The sequence below is a fragment of the Silene latifolia genome, chromosome X (assembly GCF_048544455.1).
Source record: "Silene latifolia isolate original U9 population chromosome X, ASM4854445v1, whole genome shotgun sequence".
In the NCBI taxonomy this organism is placed as follows: Eukaryota; Viridiplantae; Streptophyta; class Magnoliopsida; order Caryophyllales; family Caryophyllaceae; genus Silene; species Silene latifolia.
The window spans coordinates 279,943,389-279,955,562 of record NC_133537.1 but is presented as its reverse complement, the minus strand read 5'-3'; positions in this window follow the sequence as shown (position 1 = coordinate 279,955,562).

Sequence of the window (12,174 nt, the reverse complement as noted above, 5' to 3'; positions counted from 1 at the left end):
ATATTTCAAAAAGCTTGTGTGGATCAATGAACATCATGCGTATATATAGTAGAAGAGAGAAACTAGGGTTTTGGTCGAACCCCTAAGTGTGCCGTGAGGCATGGTAGATTGTCTCATAAGAAACAAATCTTATCTCTTCTTAATTTAATCTACTAAATATTTTGATTAAGTAAATAAAGTAAATCTAATATAATTGATAAGATATGAAAATATCTTATAGCAATATATTATGGATTTGACCTAATAATATTTACTTGCATAGGGAGTTAACTCAGTATCCACACGGCTCATAAGCCCATCTTAGCCGAAACCCTAGGTCAAAACATTAAGGAATAGATTAGGGTTAGGTTTAGATAATTTAGCAAACCCTAGGTAGCATGACGACTCATAAGTCGTTTTACTAACCAATAGGATAACGTAAATTATTTATTCTAAGCAACCCGTATTTCATTTCTATCATATACACATATGATTTCGAAACATATTTGAAGAATTTTATCTTTTGAAAATTGATTTTAAAAAAATTAAAATCGTGCCTTTAAAATGCAACCCAAAGTTATAGTAGGAATGGCTATAACCTTAAGTTTGGTAAGTAAAGTTATAGGTGAAATAGCTATAACCTTACCTTCCTAATATTACTTCTTAAGATACCGTTATTAGACGATGTCTTATACTAGCTAATCTTCCTGGAGATCTTCAGTGGTAGGATCATCTCTTTATCTTGCGCTTTTTATAGACTTGATCGAGCCTTTTGCTTGAGTGATCATCATACGTGAGACTTGTTACAGTTACTATGACGCTTTAAGATTCTTCAATGTTATAGCTCAAGCCGCTATAACATTACTTGAACAATGCTTCACAAATCCTCAATGTTATAGTCGAGGTTGTTATTACATTACTTGCTTAAATTGTAAACTTTAATCAATCTTTTAAAGACTAAACAAACGATTACGAGAAAGAGTATATATATAATTAAGCACACTTGTCATTATCAAAACACAATCATATAACTATATGGTCCAACATTCCTGCTTATCTGTGTTTCGACAATTTGTGGCTGGGAGAACCTTGAGTTACTCCCCACTGACTGTGGCTTTCATGTTTACGTGAATGACAGTTTGTGAAGATGCATTCGTGGGGTTAGACGTGTGAGCTAGCGAGCACCTTGGACTATTAGCCGGTTTATTAGGATTGCTTAGAGTCATCTTTTATCATTTTGTCATTTGAGGGATATATTTTCCCTCACATTGACTATCACGTTTGTATAATTTAATCTTTATTTTCGAATTCTCTATTGGTGTTTTATATTTTAATAAACCCGCGCTTTAAATTTTGAAAGTTATAAAAATTTCCTAAAATTCCGCATTTTCTTATGGTATTCTCTTAGCTTAATTGCGGGGTTCACAGTTGGTATCAGAGCCTTTGTTGCTCCTGACGCATATATACACGTGTACCCGAAACTTAAACTTGAACTTGACTTTGAATAATGAATGAGAGATGGGTAGAACTAAGGACCTAAGTTGGTAGTCTCTTTCTGTATGCTATTTGTTAGGTGCAAACTTGATTGATTTATTTGGTGTCTTGGGAAGATGGTGCAACCAACCAAGGTGGAGAATACTATCATGGAATCTCTTGCTCTAATTCTTCAGAATCAACGGAATGCCAATGCTCAAGTCAATCATCGTCCTAAATCCCATGCAAGAGACCTTTTGTGCCCTCATCTTCGTCATCTGCTAACAAGAAGAAGAAGCCCATTCCAAGAGGACAAGGACCAAGTGGAGAAGTACAAGGTGGACAAGCTCACTCGTCGGAAAACAACCCTGAGGAGACCAACAAGTGCTTCAAGTGTAGACAAGCTTATCACCCTGGGATTGGATGCTACGATATGCCCTTCACGTGTTACCTTTGCAAGAAGCCCGGTCATTTCATCAAGGATTGCTTCGAAAAGAAGATTGCTCCTCCTCCTCATGCCCCAGAAGCTAAGCCAAGAAGAGCCATTCTTGTCAAGAATCAAGTCGGAGCCGCCCTTCATCCCGACACTGTTATGGGTATGTTTTCTATACTTGATCAACCTTACCTTGCTTTTATCTCGTGATGCTCATCCTTCTTTTAAACTCCTTTTTGTTTTACCTTGGGAGTTCCCCTTGTATCCTTTTTCCCGCCTTACCCTTGGAATTCCTTTTGTAATTTCTCCCCTCAACTCACCTACCTTTCCCTCTTCCTTGACCATAAGCTTTATCGTTCATGCATCTCCTACTCTTTTGTTGTGCTTCCCCTCTGGATTCTAGTCTAGAGGCTTATGAAAATTCTATCTTTGACATCCTTGTTGACCTTACTTCGACTCTTACCCCTAGGAAGTTCGTCATAATCCTTTTGTTGGTTAAGTTTGGACCCTCTTAGCGTATCTTGTATTTTTGATGTCTAGGTTTTTTTCCAATTCGTACAATTTCTAACCTTTTCAAGCTACCATTTTTGGTTCGTTGATAAAAATTTATGTTACTTTTATAAAACTTTACCTATTTTGAAGGTTTGAAAATGAAAATTTGATTTAGTTCCCTATTTGTTCTTTGAGTATAGACTTCTTTATAATGACATTTGATTGCTAAACCCGAGTTGCTTTTAAATTTTGCTCGATTTCTAAATAACTTTGATTTATTTATGATTCCTTGTCAAAGTTTAATGTTACATTTTCAAGAACTTGACTCCTTTTCGAGTTTAAAAGTGAAACTTTGATTTTTATTTTGGCTTTTGTAAAATAAAATTTGAGTGGATTACCTTTTCAATTGGTTTTAAAGTTGATAGGATGTTAGAACTCGTTATTAGAGACGTTTAATAAACTTGTTCTACGCTTGTCAACAAATGATTTTTGTTTTAAACTTGCCTTTGACTTGGAAAGTTAGCGCTCTTGTGTGCACGACAAGGGCAATTTCGTTCCATGAAGGAGACTTATACTTTTGAAAACTCTCCGTAAATGTTTTGGAAGTATTTTGATTTTGGATTTCTGCAAATGATTTGGTATTTGACCTTATCTTTGATTTGGAATGTTGATGTTCTTGAATGCGCAATGAAAGCACTTCCGTTCCTTTGATGAGAATCTGGTTCTGTTGGAAAATTCTACTTGAGACTTTTAAAAGAATTTTAATTCTCACAAAGAGTGACCTTTTAATGTTTTGGTTGCCAATTTTGAAAAAGTCCTATTTTTTTTTTAACCTTTCATTTCTACTTTCAAGTTTCGAGGACGAAACTTTTTAAAAGGTGGGGTGATTGTAACACCCGCGAATTTCTCATTTTGACATTTATAATTTATTTAACCATTCTATTACTTTATTTTATATTTTTAAATTATTTAATTTTATTAATTTTATTTTAAACGTAAATTCTATTAAAGCTATAATTTTAAAGCTAATTTTGTATAAAATATATGTTTTTGTAACACTCCATGTTAATTGAAGAGGTCCGGTGATAGGCCTAAATGACTAGTGTTTAATGGAATTGGAAGTACTACTCATATCAACAAAGTGCACTTGCTTTTATGGTCATCCATGCAAAAGAACTCCACAGTTAAGCATGCTTGGCTGAGAGTAGTCTTAGGATGGGTGACCTCCTAGGAAGGTTCCTGGGATGCGCATGAGTGAGGACAAAATGCGCTATAAAGGACCCGTGTTGATCTGTGGGCCATGTACATAGCCTGGTGAGCTATCATAAGTAACCGCTCCCGACCCGGTTTGGGCCGAGGTGTTACAAGTGGTATCAGAGCAACCCTGCGACCTTGTGGTGATGGGAGGCAGTGGTTATATGCTCCTGGAGGCAGTTGTTATACGCTCCATTGTGATCACCCACCTAGCGGGGGAGGATTCTGGGTTAGCGGTTATGCTCCCAGGTGCAACGAGGACGTTGCGTTTTTCAAGTGCGGGTGATTTTAACACCCCACGTTAATTGAAGAGGTCCGGTGATAGGCCTAAATGATTAGTGCTTAAAGGGATTGGAAGTACTACTCATATCAACAAAGTGCACTTTCTTTTATGGTTATCCATGCAAAAGAACTCCACAGTTAAGCGTGCTTGACTGAGAGTAATCTTAGGATGGGTGACCTCCTGGGAAGGTTCCCGGGATGCGCATGAGTGAGGACAAAATGCACTATAAAGGACCCGTGTTGATTTATGGGCCATGTACACAGCCTGGTGAGCTATCATAAGTAACAGCTTCCGACCCAGTTTGGGCCGGGGTGTTACAGTCTTAGTCGGATAGGAATAATAATGATGATAATAATACTAATATTAATAATACTGAAGTTCCGTCTTAAATAATAGTACGTTTAAGACGTATTTCCGTCTAAAAGAAGACCGTCACATTCCCACATATGAGGCTAATCTATTCTCGGCCTATCCCGTATCGAAAACACATTTCTCACTTTTAGCACCCAACTAAAATAATAATTTCTTTACACTCTCTCTCACCATTGGACCAATCCCAAACCCGTTTTGCCCCTTCCTTTTCGAAAATACCCTGCAAACAACTAGAAATCAATCTAAGCTACAAACTCCATTTTTGTCGAGCTTCAATCCCAGATTTCGTCTCCGTTTCTCGACCAATATCCATAATTATTTCTCCATTCTCCTCCTTACTTCCCCCTTCATCTTTCTAGGTAAGAAAGACGTAGTCTTGTAGAGTTTTCGTCTTGACCCGTCTTATGGGTGTGACATTTTTAAGCTAATTTTGGGTGTAATTTTGGTTGCTAGGTGAAGACATTGAGGACCCGGAAGGAAGCTCATTCATAGTAGACCATCCCCTCGAAGATTGAAGAAGTTATAAGGTAACAGTGATAGGTTACTCGACAAAGTGTCGATATTTCTCCTTTTACTCGGTTTTCACTTGTTTTTCTGTTGTAAAACTTAGTTCTTTATGTCTTTCTCACATGTATGGTCGGATATGTGGTTAAATGGTCATCTTACATGGTTAATTTGTATACTTCTTGACTCGTTTTTCATATTGGTTTCGGTTATGGTGGTTATCCCGAGTGTATGCCGTCTGTTTTTTGCGGACGTTTTGGCTGCTGTTTTTCTGGTTTCCTTGAGCATCCTTACGGTATATTTTGTAGTGGTGATTTACGTTCTAGTCGGGCTTGATTCTGTCTCAGCTTTGTTTCAAATTTCCGTCTGAAAACTGAGCTGAAATGGGGCTGTCGAATTCAGTTTGAAACCGTGTATGGGGCTGTTTTCGTCCCTGTTTTGGGACGGACAAATCAGTCCCTCGGTTTTGTTTCCGTGCTTCCTTTATTCATGTTAATATTGTCACATGTACACTTGAATATTTCTCGCTTTGAAAACCCTGTTTTGGAACACGTATGCCTCTGTTTTGGGTAGTCATAGTAAGGGTGTATGTCCTGTTTTGGACGACCTTTGCAGGCCGTGTTGATGGGTCGTGTCTGGTTGGTCCTATGCAGTCTAAGTAGCCTGTTTGGTCAGCCGTAACCGAGAGTCGTGCGGCTGTTTGTAGGCTGGCCGTGGGCCGTGGGGTGATGGCCACGGTGGAGGGGAGCGTTGGACGTGCTTGTTGACGGTCTTGTTCGCTTGGCTCGATCTCATACTTTCCCTCCTTTACTTCTTCCTTTGTTTTCCTTAAGTGTGGAGTATGTTTCACATTGGGCTTGTCATATTCTACCACTCGGGCTTGTCATGCTCGATCATTTGGACTTGTTATGTTTCATCAATGGGGCTTGTTAGGTTTTATTAGTTGGGTTTGTAATGTTTAATTGATTGGGTTGTTTACATTTTATGTTATTGGGCCACACCTATTATGGGTATTTTTGGTGCCAATTCCTGGTCATTTGAAATGTTTAAATGCCGTCGGTTGTTTTATATAACGTAATCCATTAAATATCGTTCATTATATATATATATATATATATATATATATATATATATATATATATATATATATATATATATATATATATATATATATATATATATAGAGAGAGAGAGAGAGAGAGAGAGTCAAGATCCGATGAGAACGATCACTCGGTGAGAATGTATATTGACCATAGGATTAAAAGAATCAACGGCCCACACTCTACCTCACACAAACCAAGTCATTGATCACCTTAATCAAAACTTCCCAGTCATTCTTCTTCCCTAACAATCTAACATCAGCCACCATCCTAAATTGTCGGCTTGACACTGATGACGTTTTTTTTTTGTTGTATATTTAACCTGTATACGAGTCTATTTCTCCCTTACATTTGTTTCCCTTTTTCATTTCTCTTCTCCGAACACCATGTGCGACCTTCATGACGGCTTAGTTTCAGGATCATCACCCGAGAGAGTTGAATCAGGTGGATTTGGTGTATGTGTATCATCATTGCATTGTCTTTTTGCAAAAAAACTCGTAATAGTCGGCGTACTAATTCTCTTCATCCCTGAAATTCAACAAGATTTAATATTAAAATACAATTTTAATCATTCACTAGATAAAAAATGCTTCCATTTGATATATACTTTTTTTTTCAATCAAACTATAATTCGATTTTCGTTTTATTGTTTTACAATTTACTTAGTTTATACAACTTTCTTTTGATATTCAAACTGTGATTATAATTAATTTTTAGTACAAATATTAAAATTAGTTCTAACTTCTAAGATGATGAACATATAAATTAATAGATCTCTATTCTCTAAGTAGACAAGTCTCATTTATAATCTCAAATTATGAAAAAACAATTATTCAATATAAATATAATCTATAACAAAATTAACAAATTTGTAAAATATAAACTAAATAAAAAAAGATGATTTATACATACCTCAAATGAAAGAAAAGAAAGATGGATGGATGAATTGGGGGTTGTGCTTGTGCGTAAGATTGGTGGAAGAGTAGAGAAAAATCAATGCTTTTTTTTATTATGTGTTTACACGTAAATTAGTATAATATTAGGAAAGATAAAATATTTGAGAGAATTAAGGAAGATTGAAAGTCAGTTGGCTTTTTTTCTAGGGAAATACTAATTGCCTTATTTGTGTTATATTCTTTCCTTTTATTTATCTATATATTTTAAATGGGGTAGCATAAAAAAAATATTCTCTTTTTTTTTTTTTTGAAAGTGGGGTAGCATGTGCTACCCCATGCTACTATACTACCTACGCCACTGGTTTCAATGGTGCACTATCGAATGGTGGTTCTTGGTGTGCGGCGTCGGGTGGGGCAAGGCCAGAGATGAAAGACGATGTGGAGAAGAGTTGTCGAATGTGAAATAAGGACTGACGATGGTGGCCTACTATTCGTCGACGTCGGCGCCGGAGATGGTCTTCTCCTTCGATGGACACGCAAATCACGCCAGAGACAACCTTTGTTGCTCTGTTCGCCAGCAAAAACTAAACTGTAAATCAATTTTCACGTCTGCGATTTGATCTTCATTTCATGTTTGATCTTCCGTTGGATTAAATTTCTGTCGTTGTGATTAATTTATACTCGTATGTTTGTAAGTATTGTATGTAATTCTGCATTTTTTGTCATCATCACTTCAGGTATTGTCTTTATTTGTTCAATTTACATGGTACTGATGTTTGAATGATGTGGTTGATGATGTTGAACATATTATTGATTTCTTATTGGATGAAATTTGTGTATGCAGTATATATAAAGTGGGTTTAAGGGTGTCTACTATATATTAGTGATTAGTGATGGTTTACGCAACATTTTTATTCCAAATAGTTGATTAGTATGTTTTTGATTGTATCTACGATAAGATACATTGAAAATACTACTAGATACATTAATTATACTATTAGATACACTAATCGTAAGTAAGAAAAACGTGTACATGAAATATATTTTAATGTATCTAGTAGCGGTAAGTGTATAAAAAAGATGATAAAAAATGTGTCTAGAATTCTTGAAAAAGTGTACCTACGATGAATGTGAAAAAAAAAATGTATCTAAAAAGCGTATCTACACTACCAAAAAATGTATCTACACTTTCATAAAAAAAAGTGTATATAGAATAGAAAAAAAGGAAGAAAAGTGTACTTAGGATAGAAAAAAGTGTATATAGAATTAAAGTAAAAAGTGTATCTAGGATACAAAAAAGTGTATATAGAATTCGAGTAAAAAATATAACTAGTATTGAAAAAAGTGTATCTACATTCTTAAAAAGTGTATATAGAGACCTCAGGTAAAAAGCGGATCTACAACAGTCTAATGTGTATCTGAGATTTGGTTAAAAAAAATACCTTATGTATAAACATATATTCAAGTGTATCTAGTGCGTTCTCACCGTTCTCACCGAGTGATCGTTCTCATTTGGATCCTATATATATATATATATATATATATATATATATATATATATATATATATATATATATATATATATATATATATATATATATATATATATATATATATATAATTTTTTTTTTGATCAAATTGTTGGGTTTCACATGATTTAATGGTTGGATTTTACATGAGTAATATGTAGGGTTTAACATGTTTTGATTGTTGGGCTTAATGTGATTCAATTATTGGGCTTCTTATAGTTTGTTTATTGGGCTCATAAATGAATCACTTAGACTTGGTCACATTTTATTCCGTAAATTTCACTTAACGTAAATTATTCATTACCGCTTGTTATATTTTATTTAACCGGCATGTTAAATTATGAAGTGGAATATTTATTAATATAATAAAAGTATGAAATAATTATTATAAATAATTACTTGTGAGGGGTCGTATTCTTGATAATGCCTTGTATTGTTCGGTTGTGAGAGTCTTGGTCCTATCGGATACTAGAGGTGAGCTATAAGCCCTCTAGTTGCGATATGATCGTCGGGATTGATGTTCCCATCCGTTCTTATGGTGAGATGCAAGCCATAAGTATGAATGTGACATTAGTAACCACGTCCAGGCCCTTGTGTGTTGTGCCTTGGACATGCTTTAAAGGTAGCCTCTGAGCCAGATACTTGTGTGTTGTGTCTTGGACATGCTTTGAAGGTATCCTCTGAGCCAGATACTTGTGTGTTGTATTTTGGACATGCTTTAAAGGTAGCCTATGAGCCAGATACTTGTGTGTTGTGTCTTGGACATGCTTTAAAGGTAGCCTCTAAGCTAGATACTTTTGTGTTGTGTTTTGGACATGCTTAAAAGGTAGCCTCTAAGCCAGATACTTGTGTGTTGTATCTTGGACATGCTTTAAAGGTAGCCTCTGAGCCGGATACTTGTGTGTTGTGTCTTTGATATTCTTAAAGGTAGCCTCTGAGCCGGATACTTGTGTTGTGTCATATGTGTCTAATTATTATTCAATTTAGCCTTCTTGTATCATACCATTCATATGGCCATGCATGTCTATAGTTGTATTATCATTTATGATGGTTTGGTTGGATTGTCTCATATGTATGTATCATATGCCTTATCTATGGTAAACGACACATGTTTTGAATGTTATTCTTATGTCTCAGTGCCTACATCAAATAGTTATATTTGTTATGTTCTGATATGTTCCTGCTTATCTGTGTTTCGATAATTTGTGGCTGGGAGAACCTTGAGTTACTCCCCACTTACTGTGGCTTTCTTGTTTACATGAATGACAGGTTTGTGAAGATGCATTCGTGGGGTTAGGCATGTGAGCTAGCGAGCACCTTGGACTAGTAGTCGGTTTATTAGGATTGCTTAGACTCACCTTTTATCATTTTGTCATTTGAGGGAAATATTTTCCCTCACCTTGACTATCACTTTTGTATAATTTAATCTTTGTTTTCGCATTCTCTATTTGTGTTTTAGATTTTAATGAACCCGAGCATTAAATTTTAAAAGTTTTAAAAATTTCCTAAAATTCCGCATTTTTTTATGGTATTCTCTTAGCTTAATTGCGGGGGTTCACAGTTGGTATCAGAGCCTTTGTTGTTCCCGACGCACACACGTGTACCCCAAACTTAAACTTGAACTTGACCTTGAATAATGAATGAGAGATGGGTAGAACTAAGGACCTAAGTTGGTAGTCTCTTTGTGTATGCTATTTGATACCGTCGTTTTGTATCAAAATTAAATTTATAATTACAAACTAAAACTATAGCTAGTGATAGTAAGGGTCGAACCACAGAGAGACAAGATCAATTCTATTTGCTTATTTCAGTCTATAAAAGTAACAATTAATGGGGGGTTTGAAATTGGTTGACTAATTTGACTAGTTTCTAAAATAAGAATTTCTCAACAAGATAAAACAGAAGATCGGGAACTTCGGTTCACCATGGCTAAGGTCAGGTCAATAAGGTAGCAAAAGTCTAATAAAACGGTCTCAGGGAATATGAACAAGCCTTTCGATCTATGCTCAAATTAACCTTACGGTCTACTAACTCCCAAGAATTTCTCAAAGCTTTCGCTCAAAGGAAATTCAAATCTAATGATAATTTTAAATTACTAATCTTTCAATCTAGTAAAAGGGTTTATCAAAAGACAACAAGATCGATATGGAAGAATTCATGCTAACCAAATAATCCTAATTTACGCCATGGCTCACCTCGTTCCCAATCAATAAAATTAGCTACGCATGATTACAACTACGACAATTGCTAAATTAAAGACAAAGAACAAGACCGACATAATTGAAATTGAATAAAAGACAAAAGACAAGAGATGAATTGCTGGAATTAAATGGTAAAACAAGAATTGAAATAACAAGAATTAAAAGAAGAAGGAATTTGCATAAAACTTACTAAATGAAATGATGAACAACGTAATCAAATTCGAGGTTTTCCGTCTCCAAAACTAGATCTAAAAACTGAGTTCTTCAATAATGAAAAAGCCTAACCTAATAATTGCTGCGTTCTACTGATAAAAGATGCCAAAAGTTAATTACAAATTGGGTTTTTAAAAGTCTAAAATGAAAAATCAATATCAGCTCGCAGACTGGTCGATCGACCGGTCAGCATGGTCGATCGACTAATCACTTCAGAACAGTAGCTTCTGCTGTACTCCAATGGTCGATCGACTGTACAGCATGGTCGATCGACTAGACTGAGCTGTGTAGTGGCTTATTTCTCTCTTCAAATCAATTCTTCACTCCTTTGCACGCATCCCAAGGTGGGTGAATCCGAACTCCCTTCTTCAAAGCTTCCCTGAAGTTGCCTTCGGAGGACGGTTTAGGCTTGAATTAGCTCACTTCCATTCATTCCTACAACAAATCATAGAAAATGCAAAGTAAACCGTTTCGGGAGAAATAGTAGCCTTAAGCTAACGATTATGCATGGAAATACGCGCCAAAACTACAGATAAAGTGTATAGAATATGCACGTATCACTATTTGTTAGGTGCTAACTTGATTGATTTATTTGGTGTCTTGAGAAGATGGTGCGACCAACCAAGGTGGAGAATACTATCATGGAAGCTCTTGCTCTATTTCTTCAGAATCAACAGAATGCCAATGCTTAAGTCAATTATCGTCCTAACTCCCGTGGCAAGAGACCTTTTGTGCCCTCATCTTCGTCATCTGCTAACAAGAAGAAGAAGCCCATTCCAAGAGGACAAGGACCAAGTGGAGAAGTGCAAGGTGGACAAGCTCCCTCGTCGGAAAACAACCCTGAGGAGACCAACAAGTGCTTCAAGTGTAGACAAGCTTATCACCCAGGGATTGGATGCTACGATATGCCCTTCACGTGTTACCTTTGCAAGAAGCCCTGTCATTTCATCAAGGATTGCCCCGAAAAGAAGATTTCTCCTCCTCCTCATACTCCGGAAGCTAAACCAAGAAGAGCCATTCATGTCAAGAATCAATTCGGAGCCGCCATTCATCCTGACACCGTTATGGGTGTGTTTTCTATCCTTGATCAACCTTACCTAGCTTTTATCTCGTGATGCTTATCTTTCTTCTAAACTCCTTTTTGTTTTACCTTGGGAGTTCCCCTTGTATCCTTTTTCCCGCCTTACCCTTGAAATTCCTTTTGTAATTTATCCCCTCAACTCACCTTTGTACCTTTCCCTCTTCCTTGACCATAAGCTTTATCGTTCATGCATCTCCTACTCTTTTGTTATGCTTCCCCTTTGGATTCTAGTCTAGAGGCTTATGAAAATTCTATCTTTGACATCCTTGTTGACCTTACTTCGACTCTTACCCCTAGGAAGTTCGTCATAATCCTTTTGTTGGTTAAGTTTGGACCCTCTTAGCGTATCTTGTATTTTTGATGT